General features: G+C 35.8%; 1 protein-coding gene across 3 annotated transcripts in view; it reads right to left on the bottom strand.

The window, feature by feature from the left end:
- Positions 1-13,609, bottom strand: part of LOC150106220 (phytanoyl-CoA dioxygenase, peroxisomal-like) — a 237,370-nt gene extending 223,761 nt beyond the window's left edge. The window contains exon 1 of one of the 3 annotated variants that reach the window (XM_090392244.1): positions 13,491-13,609. The gene's annotated coding sequence lies outside the window, so the exon portion shown is untranslated. Of the gene's footprint in view, positions 1-12,962; positions 13,260-13,490 lie in introns of those variants that run through there. The other 2 variants (XM_090392245.1, XM_090392242.1) reach the window with 2 other exon arrangements.
- Between the last annotated feature and the right edge of the window lie 3,065 nt (positions 13,610-16,674).

Consider the following 16,674-nt stretch of genomic DNA (forward strand, 5'->3'; position numbering starts at 1 on the left):
TGGACTGTAAAAAAGAAATAAAGATCACGATTGCAAAGGGAAGAACAAATCTGAAGGCCATGGATAGCATCTGGAAAAGTAAAGTGATCAGTCTGCAAACAAAACTAAGAGTATTGGAAACATGCATCTTCAGTGGTGTACTGTACGGATCTGAAACGTGGGTAATAAATAAGGAATCAAGAAAAAGAATTTTGGCATTTGAAAGAACTTGTTACAGGAAGATTCTAAGAATAGGATGGGTACAGAAAATCACCAATGAAGAGCTCTATCAGAAGATACAACCAAAACAGAATCTAATGCAGAAGATTATAAAACGGAAGTTGCAATTATTTGGACACATCTGTAGAATGAGTGAGGACCGAAGATAAAGACATTTATGTTTGGTATTATGGACGGTGTAAACAAAAGAGGTAGACTATACAGAGAATGGATAGACGACATAAGGACTGGTGTGGAATGGGTGTACAGAAAATAGACACTGTGCACTGGACAAAGAAAGGTGGAAGAAGATAGTGAAGGAGGCATCAGACACCAACAGGCAGTGAACCCATAGTTCATGATGATGATGATGATGATATCCATCTCCATTTGTTTTAATTTGCATAACAGTATTCCATGTAGTATTCTGTCAAATGTTTTGCAAAATCCAGCAAAATCATCATGTAGCCATTTCCTTTATCCAACTCAGCTGTTACTCTATTATAAAAAGATAGTAAATTACCAAGGCATGACCGGCCCATCACAAAGCCATTGACATAATAAAAATATGGTGCTCCTACAGCATCAGATTTTTATCCACCCATTCATTAATTCTCTTTATCATCAATTTTTCTAGTACTTTTACCACCATGCCTGAGCCTCCGTATCTCAGTCGGTATAGACAAAGCCCTTTGGTGGGAAAGTCCTGGGTTTGATTTCCATCCATGATGTGAGTAACCTTTATCTGGTCTCTTTCGATTAAAGGTGAGTTAGTCTGTCTCATATAGAGGTAGAGGGTTTTTACTCCTGGAAACTCAAAGGTTTTCATCCCTCAGAACAAGCAAACCAGCCCCATGAACACACACGCTGCTACAATCAAAAAATATACACTTACTCCCTCATTATGAGAGCTCAACCAGTCTAAATGGGCAGTCGAGGAGCGGGGAAAACCCCACATGAATAATAAAAAAAAAAACCATGCCTGAGATAACGACTGGTTTATAATTTGCTACTGCAGTCTCAGAACCTCCCTTATGCAAGGGAATTATTTTTCCTCTTTTCACTCCCTTGGAACTACACTAGAGCTGAGACTTAAATTAAAGAGCCTAGTCAGAGACATTCCCAGTTCCCTTGCACATTATTGCAAAACCCGAGCTTATATCCCATCTAATCCCACAGCTGTATTTACATTGAGATTCTGCCTCCAATTCATCCACCTTGTACACCATTCATCGACCTCTGTTCCCACATCAGTGGGAAAAGAGGTGGATGAATGGTGAAGTGTTTCCTTTATCAGGATGATATACCCTAGCAAAGTGATCACTCAGTAACTCAACTATTTATCTGCTTCTGTCTCCTCATGACCATCATCACTCATTAAGGTTAATCTTCCATAGTCATTCTTCCTCTTACTTGCCACATGATGAAAGAACTCCAAAATTTCCTTTGGCATGCTTAGCTAGATTCTTCTCGTAATCTAATTTTGCCTTCTTTGCCATGCTGGTCACCTTTCTTGCCTGAAACTTGTACTGTTCATGAGGTCACTTTCTCTTTATATATCTTCCACAGCATTTTCTTGATGAAAGAAGCAGACAAATGAATGATGAGTGCCAATCACTATTTGGCCAGACTACAGTTTCCCCAAAGACTAAGATCCCGACATAGCTTCCTATCAACCGTTGAACCCTAAAAACCCTCCAGAGACAAGACTTCAACAATGGCTTGCAATATACCCTGAGAATAATACTGGTATTTCAACAGCCAAACATCTTCCACATGGTGCCCACTTGGACTGTAATACTTGGAAAAGCCTCAACAGATTACAAATGACAGGATGCTGCAAACAAAACCTCATCAAATGGGGCTACCTCACTGGACCAGATAACTGTGAGTGTGGGACAACCCAGCCCACGGAACACCTACTTTCTTGCCCTCCCCCTTCTTCAATCACCTTGTACAAAAGAGGACCTTATATCCTGCACAGAAAGAGCAGTTGACAGCGCAAAATTCTGGAGGACCACCTGACCATATTTATTGTACATAACTTATGTATAATTTCTTTTTCCTTCATATTTTACTTATTATTTCTTGTATAATTTACCTACTAAATTTAAACTGTTCTCATTTGTAATGTATCCTGATTTGTTGTAAATAATGTTGCACCAATTACTTACTACTGTACCACCTGTGTTTGTATACGAAATAAATAAGCATTTTCTTCTTCTGCAACTCATGCTTAACGATAATTCTCATTTATCTAACTCCTATCTAATTAACCCTCCTTATCTAAGGTATACAATTTAGTATTACTTCCTTTAGATGATCCTTAACTATATCCCATGCACTGCTAATGTCCTTATCCTGCAATGATTTATACCTTGGCACAGTTTTAAGCTTTTCCTAAGCTTATCATAATTACCTGTCTTGTAGTTCTACATGCACCCCTTCTTAACAGAATATTCCTCATGTTTTACAATCTCTCAAGTCAAGATCGCATGGTCTCTTTCACCAATCAGAGGCCATGTGGTCACCTTGGTTATGGATAGCTCTTCTGATCCTATAACCAGGACCAACATTCTCCAATCCCTAGTTCCCTCCATACTGCCTTAAGTATCTCTTAGCATGTGTATAAATTCTATTTCCTTCTTGCCACATGATCTTTCTTCCTTCCAGTCAATATCTCCATAGTAGGTCCCCATAATAATCACTAGACCTGTACTCATTGTACTAATTTAGCAATGCATGTCTTCCAAATCGATGGAAATCCCTGGTCTATAGGAACAACCAACTATGTATTTTGTCTTACTGGCTTTAATCTCACACCAGACTGCTTCATATGGACAGCCACCCTCCTGCCTATCCCCTATTCTTTTAGGCTGCAATTCATCTGCTATCATCAGCAGTACTCCTTCCCCCCCCCCATCCTATCTTCCATGAAAATACTAAACCCTTCACATTCAATCCCTGTAAATACATCATCTTCTGTTAGTCAAGTCTCATTAATGCCTTAACGTTTTGGCAAGGTTGCACTAACCAATGTGCCAAAAACTTCTCCCTTTTGTTCCTGATCTTCTAGCATTAGTTTCCTTGAATTTGCACTTTAGCATGCTCAGTGAACAAAGTTCTCTCTAGACACCTAACACCAAAACTATTTAGATGCAGTCCATCAGCATTGTACAAATCCTTCTTTCCATCAAACACAGATCATAGATCCACAAATCTTACATCATTCCTTCTGCATATACATATAGACTCATTGGCTATCAACACCCTCCTCCTCAGTTCGTATCTATCATAGCATGGTGGGAGACTTACATTCTCCGTTTCTTGCTCTTCGGTTTTGCATCTCCTAACAACTCCTTTACATTCTCCCCCATAGAATAATTCTTGCTTCTCAAATCATTTGTACCAACTGAGACAATCAAAAGACAAGCAAGCAGATCTACATATGGATGTAGATCTGCATGTTGGGATATTGCAGGTCACTTTCATCAAGTGTGGGAAGCTTGTTCCATCTCTTCGTATAATCGTGGACCCAATTTTCTTGGGGTCAAAGTTACACTGTTTGGCAAGTCTGCAAATATCACCACTTAGTGTCACATTTGTTTCTGAATGGAAATTCAGAATGATGGCATATTATACTTTTTTTTTTTTATTTCCTGGTGGTAGGCATGTTATCATCAAGATGCTAATCATGAATTGCTTTGGGATTTCTTTCTATTGCACAAATTTTCTGGGAAAGTTTCATCAAGTGCGATAGGGCACTGTTCCAGGATGTCCATGCACTTTCTGAGGTTTATGAACTGTTTAACAGGGGTGAGGCACAGGAGGTAGAAAAATGGCTGCGAGGTTGCTCAGGAGTTGAGTGCCAATTTGTCAATTGTGGTATACTCAGCATGAATCATCTTGCAAGAAAAATTGCGTAGAAGGCTCTTTTTCTTTTCCATAATATCCAGCTTGCAATTTCAGCTCTTGAATACTTCAAGTGGTCTGTCTACTGTAGTAACAGTAGACAGACCACTTGCTCAGCTCTGTTGCTGCTATCTTTGCTTTGTATTCAATTACGGCTATATGTTGTGCTGGTGCATACTATAAATGATATCAAAATCTTATCTTCTTATCATATAGCACTCCGGTCATCTCTCTCCAGTTCCTCCAACCCGCTGGTATCCTGCCTCCCACTTCATTCTCGGTCCCTCCATCTTCTTCCACTGTTGAACCTAACTATCTAAAGTCCCTCACCTTCCTGATGACATTTCCTTCCAACTCCAGATCTGTCTCCTGGCCGCCGTCCACTTTGCAACACATATACTTGTGTTGTCTGTGGAAATACTAGTGGCGGTGGTTGGCAGTAGATGGCGTTGGTGTAGTTTCAGTCAGTGGGTGGATTGAGTGGTTGAGACAGAGTTGTAACACAGGTGCCCTCCCTCAATGAGTCTTTGGACTTCCTGGAGGTGTCAAATAATAATAATAAAAAAATAGACGAAATCTTTTTTCTTTTTTGAGATATATTGCTGTGCTTTCATTTGGCTGAGTAAAATCACTTTTAAAACAATAAAAATATAAGAGCACAATTTCCAATCAACACAATCCAAAATGCTACCCTATAGTCCTATCATGTACTGCACTAATGTTCTGTGGTCATTGTTGTTTAACTTTGGTAATGGTTTTGAGAAAGGTTTGAATGGTGATATACAGTTGTTTGCAGATGATGCAAAGTTGGAAAGAACTATGAAGAGTGGAGCGAATGTTGTAGCTTTGCAGGAGAAGAGGACTTGAATACACTAGATCAGTGTTTCTCAAAGTGTGGTATGTATGTGCAAAAGAGAGGAACATAGTAGATACAAGTAGCTGTCAGCAACAAGAAAATGTTGGTATTGTATCTGGATCAAGTGAAATTGATAAGTGTGTGTCGTCTGACATCTCTAAAGAACCAACTAGGAAGAAGATGAGAAAACTTCGTAAGTACGATATAAATTACTTGAAATGTGGATTTTCATGGACGGGAAATGAAGAGGAACCTATTCCATTATGTGTAATTTGTGGTGAAACTTTAAAAAATGAAAGCATGAAACCATGTAATTTAAATCGCCATTTTGAATCGAAACATAATGAATGCAAAGACAAATCTGTCGAATTTTTTCAAAATAAACTAAAAAATTTAAAAGAATCTCAAAAAGTGATATCAGTCGTGTCAGGAGGTGAAAACATGAAGGCTTTAGAAGCTTCATATCATGTGTCACTATTAATAGCAAAAAGTGGTGCAGCGGAAACAATTGGTGAAACTTTGGTCAAGCCTGCAGCAAAAATAATAGTGGAAATTATGATTGGAGATAATGCAAAAAGATCTTTTGATAGGATTTGTCTTTCAAATATTACTTCATCGAAGAATCACTGAAATGGCTGAAATTATAAAACAAACATTGTTATCCGATATATGTAAAAGTCGTTATTATGCATTGCAGGCAGATGAATCCACCGACATTACAAATTTTGCAAATCTTCTAGTGTTCGTTAGGTACGAAAAAAATCAAAAAATTCATGATGACCTTTTATATTGCCAACCCTTGCCAGAACATACAAAACAGGAGAAGAAATATTCAACAGCATAAATACCTTTATGCATCAAAACAAGCTTGATTGGAAAAGTTGTGTTGGAATAAGCACGGACAGAGCGAAATCCATGGCCGGATCTAAAAAAGGACTTGTTTCAAGGATTCAAGCTATTGCACCAAATGCAAAGTTGACACACTGCTGCATACACAGGGAGGCTTTGGCTACACATATGATGTCTACAGACCTAAGAAAAGTTCTTGATGAAGCTGTAAAAATCATAAATTATATTAAAGGCCATCCTCTAAATGCCAGACTTTTCTCTCAACTTTGCAAAGAAATGGGAAGCAACTATACACAACTTCTTTTCCATACCGATGTTCGTTGGCTTTCTCGTGGAAAAGTTCTTACTCATTTATTTGAACTTCGGAATGAACTACAAGTTTTTCTTGATGAAAAGTTTGAATTGAAAAAGTATTTACATAATTGGAAATGGCTCAGTCAATTAGCATACCTGGCAGATATATTTACTGTATTAAATAGTCTTAATTTATCTTTAACAAGGCAAGGAAATTTCTATATTTCATGTCCAAGATAAAGTGAACACCACGTTGGCAAAAATGAACTTATGGCAAAAGCGGGTTGGTAATGAAGAATTTGACGCGTTTCCATCGCTTCATGAATTGCTTGCAAGTTCAAATGAACAAATTGATGATGATATGAAAATTACTATCATGCAGCATTTAAAAAGCTTACAAATGAATCTAGAAAAGTATTTCCCTGAATTGGACATTAATATTGAGTGGATAAGATACCCTTTCAATAAAAACAAATTTATGATAAAGGGTCTGTCGTCAATAGAAGAAGAACAACTTTTAGAACTAGCTTATGATGGTTTCCTAAAAAATAAATACAGTGAGAATACGTTATCATCATTTTGGCTACAAATACAGAATGAATTTCCTGAATTAACAGATAAAGCTCTAAGGTTCATTTTTCTATTTCCAAGTTCATATCTGTGCGAAGTTGAATTTTCGGCCCTTGTAGATATTAAGACGAAGAAGAGGAATCGCATTATAGATGTCGAACCACATCTGAGATTGAAATTAACAACTATAGAGCCAAATTTTGCTGAAATTTTATCTCACCATAAGCAATTTCACTCCTCTCATTGATGATAAATTATTTCAAGTAAGTAAAACTTTATAGTATCTTTATAAAGTTTGCTCTATTAAAAATAAATCATATTTTTTGTTTACATGAACATATAAATTCAAATAAAATAGATATTTAATTTTGTAATATTTTAAATTAATTTATTTTTAATTAATTGTTAATTAATTAATTTATTTTTAATTAATTTTTTATTAATCAATGTATTTTAATTAATTAATTAATTTTTGATTTAATTAATTAGGGGTACTTGGTAATAATGAAAATTTAAGAAGGGGTCCGCGGATATCTGAAGTTTGAGAAACACTGCACTAGATGAATGGAAGTGAGTTGGGTTATTAGTTCAATGTTGCCAAGTATAAGATTTTAAAATTTTGGAAGCATAAATGGAATGCAGAGTAAGCAATTGATAAGGGAATCTTAAGAGGAGGTGTGTATGAGGGGGAAAGTGATGGTGGACAAGGACATGAAATTTTGAGGATATCTTGAGGTTCTGTGCCAGTAAGCATATTATCGTCTATTGTATAATTGTATTGTATTAAGCAGAATATGGATAACAGTGCACAGAGTTGGTCATGTGGTTTTCAGATGGATGAAGCGATATTGGAAAGAGTCCAAAAATAATTAACTAAGATGGATGATAATGTCTAGAAATACCAGTAATCAATGCAAATAAGTTTTTTCATAGAATGGGGAGAGATAGAAGACAAGATGCCATCTCTGAAAGTAGTAAAAGAAAGTTGTGAGTAGGGGAAGGGATGAGTAGTAAGCTGGTTTTTCACATGGAAAGTTGTGGGTGACTGGAATGAATGGCATGAGAGCATAGTGAGTGTGGAGACAGTGAATGCATGTAAGGCATGGTATGATGAACTGTGTGTGACAGCAGGATCTCACACTGAATCATTGGACTCCATGGTGAATGACGATGATTATCTGTTACTCAACCAGCAATTTTCTAACGCCATAAGCATTTAGAATGGAGTACACCTTTAATGGATATGACTAGTTTATTATCTTTGAAAGTGGTCTATTATTGGTCTGGTCTCTGATTCATTCAGTTCTTACATTTGGTTTCTTCTAAATCTCCTAAATTCTACCAATACTTTGTTGTCTTCTTCTTCCTCTGGGTCATTTTTCCTGAACTTTTTGATCAAACAGATATTTTGCTTTAAGGACACACTATATTCTTATTTCATCTGGAGGTGCATAAAGTATCACTGTGCCTGATAAGTAGGTTCTTCAAGGTGGTTTAACAGAGAGAAAAATCCCAGCTTGAAAAACATTGGAAATAAAAATAAAATATGTATGCCATAATTAATTATTTCCTGTATAATTGATTCTGACTTGCAATAATGATTATTAGTCATAAATGAAACGAAAGTCTGTGTGTTGTCTGTGTTGTATGGTTTGTGTTGGAGACTCCTGTAGAAAGGATTAAATGAAATAAACCTAGTTTTATGCAAATATTATGCAAATTTTATTCATTACAAGTCTGAGAAAGTATTTTAGGTGTCAGCATCAACAATGAAGCACTCCCTAAACCTCAACAAGGGCAAAATTTACTGAAAATTTGGGAGACGGTCATTTTAGGACCAACTTTAGCCTAACAACTGCAAACAATTTCAAATTCAGTCCTAAAAATATAGTAGAATGCTACTTCTTTTGTCCATTACAGTTTCAAATTATTTCCATAATTATTTGATTGTTCATGCCTTGGGTGATGTGACAAGTGGAGCAGTTTTTTTTTTTTTTTCTTCTTAGGAGCACAATAAACAACACATCAGTTTGAAATCCAGTAAAATATCACCAGCTTAATAAATTATTATTATTAATTAATAATATTTTAAACACCCTCCATGGAGTTGACAGAATCATCGTGGAAGGTTCATTCAACTGGCAACATATTCATCATATAGAATCTTAAAGTCCTCAACACTTCTTGCATTAAAAACACATTCTGGTAATGAATTTCATTCACTGATAATTCTCCATGTAAAATATCTACTCCTCACACCCCTCTTCACCACACTTTTACATAACTTTGAGGAATGACATCTGGTTCTTTCCCTCTCACTTTCTACTCTTGTTATAATCCACTTGGTATTAATCTGATAAAATCTTCTCACTAACTTAAATGTCACTATCATATCACCTCTATTCCTCCTATCCATCAAACTGTGCAATCCACACCTCTTCAACTTCTCCATAGCCAGAATTCCAAACTCCTGATATTGTCTTAGTCACTCATTTCTGGACCCTCTCCAATGTCTCCACATCACATTGAAAACCAGTTGATCAGATCTGAGCACAATAGTCCAAGTGTGGTCTGACCAGTGCCTTATACAGTGGCACAACCGCTTCCTTATCCTTGCATGTTAGAGTACTTCTTATCACAGTAGCACTAAAATGTGCAACCTTTGCAACCCTAACAACATGTCCTCTAAACTTCAATCTACTGTCAACCCTCATTCCCAAATCACTAATCTCATCCACTTCCTGCAGTATAGCACCATCGATATAGTACACAGCCTTATAGTGCAGGGATTCAGTAGAATCCCAGCACTCGAAAATGCAAATACCTTGCATTTTGGAGTGCAGGGATTCAGCATCAGCAGTGCTACTTATAATTCTTCCCAACTCTGCATCATCAGCAAACAACTGTAGATCCCCAGTCAGTCCACATTATATATTGTTTACAAACAAGTTAAACAGCAGGGGGCCAAGAACAGACCCCTGGGGCATGCCACTGATTATCCTTCTTTTTTGAGAACTGGTCCGTCATACAGAACCTGCTGGTATCATTCAGAGTACAAATCTCTGATCCATCTAACAAATATACTGTCTATTTCCATTCTTTGCAGCTTGTCCATCAACTTATCATGTTGTAATCGAGCAAACACTTTTGCAAAGTCTAAGAATATCACTGTATATGATTTTCCCTTATCATATTTATCATATTATAATTTTTTTGTTATGGTGTTGCAAGTTGATATATCACTAAGACAAACATTTGTAAAGATGAATGTTGTTCAGATATTGTACAGAAACACATAGGCATAGAAGAAATTATTATTTATTGATCATTTAATATTATATATTTCAGAAAGAATAACTGATGCATCTTCAGCTAAAAAAGGACTATGAGCTTGTTTAAGACAAAGGTAGAATCCCAGAAGACAAAGGTAAAATGTAACAATCAGCTACCCATTCAAGGCATGTTCTATAACCCAGAGATGACATGCATTAGAGAAAGAAATCTGTTCAAGTGGAACATCAGACAGAAAACTGAACAGATGAAAACTCATGATCTATTTGAACACATTCTTTTTTATTATGCATATCACCTCTGGGATGTAGAACAGAATTTGAATCCGAATGCCATGTATTTTTACTTTGTCTTAAACCAACTTGTGGTTCTTATTTACTAAAGATATATGAAGTTATTCTTTCTGAAATGTCTGATGTTTAAGTGATCAACAAATAAAACCTGGCTGATTTTCTTGAAACAAAAACATAAAAATTTATCATCATCATCATCATTAATTTTCTTGTATATATAACCTCAAGGGGTGTTCAGGCTATTATGACAGTACTCATGATTAACTTTACATTATTAATAATCTCCAATCAACAATTTTCCTCCAAATTACTTTATTACTTTTCAGCACTCCGATATTATTATTGTGCACAGGCACCTCCACAGAGTCCAAAGACTTATCATGAGAGACCCAAACTATCCACAAAACATAGCTAAAAGTTCTCGGCCTCAACCATAGATGCCAACACTATCAGCAGGATTTTTTTTTTTTTTTTCCTAAGTTGGTACATCTGTCATTTATGGTGTTACTGCCTTTCAAAGAAATTGTTAGTCTCTATTTGAGCAATTATTTTCTTAACTTATCAGACATTTAATGATTGTGTTATCCTTGAATTTCTATCTCATCACTAATCATTCTTTGAAACGGTCAAAGTCAGCAACAACATAAAATAACCAAATAAAACAACAAATTATGATGTGACATCTGAAATCAAACTTCTTCAACATCTTTGTCTTAACTGGGCATACTGGTTGCTACTGTTTCCAGTGAACTTATGCCTATTCCTCCCTTGCATATAATCGGGCTCACAATCATTTATCATTCTCTCTCTCTCTCTCGTGTGATTTGTTGAAAAGTGTGCAAGTTGGTAAATACAACATAAGATTCTTACTTTCCACATATTTACAAGTATTGTCGGTCTACCATTGCAAATCTGTTAACAGCTATTTTGTCTTTATTTTTAATACCTGCCTTTCAATTTTATGTACTTTTAATTATCCACAAAACTATCCACAAAATATAGCTAAAAGTTCTCGGCCTCAACCATAGATGTCAACACTATCAGCAGGATTTTTTTTTTTCCTAAGTTGGTACATCTGTCATAAGCATCCATGTGAAATTGCAAGTCATTCTATCAAGTAGTTTCTTTCATTGAGCTGTCTGAAGCAAAAGTGTTGTCTGTATCCCTTGAAATGGATAAAATTGAGTATTGTACAGTTATAAAATTCTTTGTAAAAGAAGGTTTAACGCCAAAAGAAATTCATTCGAAGTTCATAAAACTTTAAGGACACTCTTCTCCTTCGTTTTCAACGATTAAGAAATAAGCTGCTGCGTTTCAATGTGCCTATATGCATGAAAATTTATTAAAATAACTTTTTTTTTTTTCCCCCATAGGAAGAGATCACAAAATCTTGAAGATTATAATGGGCTGATGCATTTATGGTGTTACTGCCTTTCAAAGAAATTGTTAATCTCTATTTGAGTAATTATTTTCTTAACTTATCAGACATTTAATGATTGTGTTATCTTTGAATTTCTATCTCATCACTGATCATTCTTTGAAACGGTCAAAGTCAGCAATAACATAAAATAACAAAATAAAACAACAAATTATGATGTGACATCTGAAATCAAACTTCTTCAACATCTTTGTCTTAACTGGGCATACTGGTTGCTACTGTTTCCAGTGAACTTATGCCTATTCCTCCCTTGCATATAATCGGGCTCACGATCATTTATCATTCTCTCTCTCTCGTGTGATTTGTTGAAAAGTGTGCAAGTTGGTAAATACAACATACGATTCTTACTTTCCACATATTTACAAGTATTGTCGGTCTACCATTGCAAATCTGTTAACAGCTATTTTGTCTTTATTTTTAATACCTGCCTTTCAATTTTATGTACTTTTAATTATACCTACATGTAATCTTTAAATATTTATGTGATTGAATTACTTCAACATTCTTCGAAATACCTATGAGATTTTAACAAGAACTTCTTTGCATCTTCCATTAATGCAGTTCTTGTAATTTTATTCCGTTTTTTCTTTTCTTTTCTTTCTTTCTTTTTTTTTTTTTAATATAAATGTAAATATTAAAACACATACGCATAAATAGGACAAAAAATCATAAAGGACCGTTTTTAATGACTTAAAATAAATGTAAATATTAAAACACACACGCATAAATAGGACAAAAAATCATAAAGGACCGTTTTTAATGACTTAAAATAAATGTAAATATTAAAACACACACGCATAAATAGGACAAAAAATCATAAAGGACCGTTTTTAATGACTAAAAATACGCGATTAATGTTTAAATTTTTTAATTGACAAATAAAAGGGTACTTAAAAATTATGCGAAAAGAAGACTGTGATTTCTATGGAATACGGTAAAATAAGCTAATTTGCATACCACTTGAAGTAAGGATATTTAAGCAATACGGGAATAAAAAAAGCATTAGCTGATTTTTTTTTTTTGATGCAATTTTAAAAATTGTTCTCGGCAGAAATCTAAACGATTTGCAAATACATGACAAAATTTCCATAAAAGTGATACTACAAATTGAATCACGAATATTGACTTGTGGCCGATAAATTTTCATTCTTGTCACATGACAATACACGTGATTCTTTCTAAATAAACTACAGCTGTCGTCGATAGCAGAGATACAACTTTATTCAAATCAAAGTACTGAAGGAAATAACAATTTACTCACCAATTACAATGTTACACAAGGTAGAAAACGATAGATTATGTTACGCGACTTCGGATTAGATGTTCCTTTAAATATTATTTTAATAAACCTTCAAAGAAGATATCGAAGTCGCTCAACTCGCACTGTAGGAACGTTATAACTGGTACAATCAAATCAAGTGCTCTCGGTGTAATGATTAGCTAACTTTCCTCATATCATATAAGCAGCCAGCTGGTATGCATTGCAACAGCTATCTTTTGAACATTGCGTTATCTAACTGCATGTTTACCAAACGGCCGAGTACTTTCGAAGAGTTGCAAGGACCTCAAACTCTCCCAAAGGTCATTTTTAGCGTTGTTAAAAACCGTCCTATTAAAACCACGATCGTAATCAGAACCTGAATCGGAAATGTTGAGCAGATGACCTCATTTCTCACCCCAGTTTGAACTATTAAACGCAGACCAAAAACATTGCATGCTTTAGTATTTTTTTTTTTAAGTTAATACAAGGCTTTCTTGCTTAGAATGTAAATAAATTAAATTAAAATACCTAGCGTACGAACATGACAGAAAAATCTTTATATGGCTTTGTCAATTGAAGATGAGTTGGCCGATCTCATAGGCATTAGTAGGATTTTTTCTCCCTGAAACTCGAGGTTTTCATCCCAGATATATACAGGCAAATCGGCCATGAGAGCATAGGCAATTTGCAGAAAAATTTATTGCTGATGATGCGCAGTAGATGATGTTGTGTGTTGTTAGTGGTGCTGTGTGTATGAAGTACAAGTAGGAAACACGGTAAGTGTAGTGGTGCAGTAGAAGGCTCCCACAATGAGCCTTTGGGCTCCTTGGAAGTGTCCCGTAGCAATAGTAAAATAGTTAATAATAAAATTTGCGAAACCTTCCCTGACGCAAATGAAACCTAAAGATTTCATTTATCATTGATGCTAGAAACTTTTTGTGGGCATTTTTCCCAAGTTCTCTGGCATAAATATTTTTATTATTATTCTTGACACCTGTGTAGAGCCTGTGTAGCTCAGTGGATGTGGCGTTTGCACACCATCGCGCTAGGTCGCACGAAGGAAGTCTTGGTTTCGAGTCTAGTCGGCGACTAGAGGAAATTTTTCTAAGCCTTTTTTCGACCGGTTCCCGAGTTAGTCGATCTCTGGCACGGGCAAGCAGGTTTTTCCTCCCGGAAACTCGGGTTTTTCGTCCTGTAAACTCAAGAAAATCGACCGTAGAACCCACATTATTTCAGACATTAAATATATTGTGTTAGGGTTAGAGACCACGAGATGGCGGCACATTTGAGCCGTCTCTCTTCACTGCGTACCGCTTAATTAGTGATAGCCTTGGGCCATCTGTCTCTGATTGGGTACCAGTAAAGATTGAACTGCCCACTCAGTCTCCAAAAGTTAGATAGGGCTAAATGGCCTCGCCTACTCCCGTATATACGGGAATAAAAAGGCGTTAGCTGATTTTTTTTTTTTTTTTTTTTTTTCTTGGCACCTCCAAGGACTCCGAAGACTCATCGCGGGAGGACACCTACTGTACAACTCTTCGTCTCCACCACTACACCGAAACTCTACTACCAATCATCCACATTAACGCCATCTACCGCCCACCACCACAACTAGTATTTTTTGTCTGTAAATTGCGTGTGTTCTGAAGGGCCGATTTGTCTGTATGCGGGATGAAAAACACGAGATTTTGGGAGAAAAAAACCCTGCTACCTCCGTATGAGAGCGGCTAACCCACCTTCGATTGAAAAAGTCCACATAAAGATTCATCTCGTCACGACGAGAATCAAACTTAGTCCTGTTCCCAGTGCGTAACGAGAGGGTGGCCTAGTAGAACATCTACTAGGTCTGGGGCGCAAAACTTAAAAAATGTAAAAAATAAAAATAAATAAATAGATATAAAAGTCCGCTATTTTATATTGTATTTTGAAATTTCGGCAATACGTCGCTTTAGACACACAAATTCTGCAACACACTGCAGTTCATTTTGATGGGGTTAATAGTAAGTATTTAACATATTGCATTTAGTAAAATTTAACTCCAATTTTTCAAAATTTTTGTCATTTTTGGATTAGGAGGCGCAAGTTAGATACTTGCCACAGGCGCTTCATACCCTCGTTACTGTACTGCCTATTCCAATCGAAGGGCGTAATGTACCGTCGTTCTTCCAATTGCGCTACAGAGCGCTTTTCTTTTTTTTTTTTTTTTCATTTGTTTGTTTCTTCTGTTTCATTTTCTTTTGTTTTTTGTTCGTCCAAAACAAACTAGGGTTTTTAAACCCTTTAAAGAGGAAAATCGACCCCAGAACGCACAAAAGACAGATTGCCAGCCAATCGCCATCCTACAAGCTGTTCGCTGACAGTAAGCACAAGCTATCAACAAACCAAGATTTCTGGGATACTGAGAGTACAACATAACTCTCATAGCTCTAATCCCCTAACTCATATGATTATCTGCACTAGTGGGAGTTCTACAGTAGATTTTCTTGAGTTGTAGATTAAAATCCTAGTATTCTAAGAAAAACATTACTTAACGTTTCCAGAAATCGACGAACTCGAGAATTTGCTGAAGAAACGCTTAGAAAAATAATCCTCTAGAAGGCTACTAGAAGCGAACCTCTAAATTCTCTTTCTTCAGACAGCATAGCACCACAGAAGCAAATGCAATTTCAATCAGTCTGGATAGGAAGTTTGGCAAAAACGTATGCCAATCAATATTAATAATTTTAATTAATAATATCAAGTTAGTTTAGTGTCGCTTTTGTTTTATATGAGTGTTGATAGAATGCGTTATTTAGATTTGAGAAAAACTATATTTTATTAAGCTAGATATCGTTCCTATGGCGTCAATGCATAGTAAAACAATCGTGCCCAAAATATTTCGATTTTCTTTCCAAAAATCGAAATATTTTGGAAAGAAAGCCAGATTGGTGAGCAAATATGTAGTAATTGTTTTGACAGTGAGTGCCAGTCGAAGCAAGAGAACAACAAAAAAAAAATATATCATGTAATAGAATATAATATATTGACAAAGGTCCCGAAAATGTTACAGTCAGCGATAATGTTGACAGTGCCAGGAGGATTAACATAAGAAAGAAGACTACTTCAAGAAAGTAAAAGCACATGGAGTTCTTCACAGAACAAAACGCGAAATTGAAATATTGCAGAAGCATCAAGGATTCGTAGAAATGAGAAGAGGGGAAAAAAAGCAAAACGTACTAGGGAAGAAACGAGTGAATAATTAAGCAACAGTTGGAAACTTTTTTTACAGTGATTCCATGATAAGGGAAGGGCTTAATGAAAGTGCCTTTCCATCATCAGAAAAGTAATAATATTAGTAAAAACGTCAGGATGCAAAAAAAAAAAAAAAAAGTAAGGTAAGGTAAAAGATTCCAATGCTTTGGCTGGCACTAATGACTTGAAAGGTGAAAAATTTTCCATCAAATAAGATATGAAAAAAAGATATTGGAAGAAGCAAACAACAAGAGCTATAGGGTAAGAAATGTAAGTCTGCTACCATGGTTTGATAGAGAATGTAAACGATCGCAAATGAATCAATATGCAGTGCAGGTTGTGCAGAAGAAAAGATTGAGTATTTAGACCTATGCACTGAATTTGATGGATGGAAATATTTATATAATGCTGAAGAACTAGACATAAATGGATTCAGGGTTAGGTGTTTGTGGGAAGTTTTGTTCAGAGTATGGAAGAGCAA

Source organism: Typopeltis vanoorti, chromosome 5, assembly GCF_054136105.1.
Source record: "Typopeltis vanoorti isolate ZY-2024b chromosome 5, IOZ_Tvanoo_1.0, whole genome shotgun sequence".
Classification (NCBI taxonomy): domain Eukaryota; kingdom Metazoa; phylum Arthropoda; class Arachnida; order Uropygi; family Thelyphonidae; genus Typopeltis; species Typopeltis vanoorti.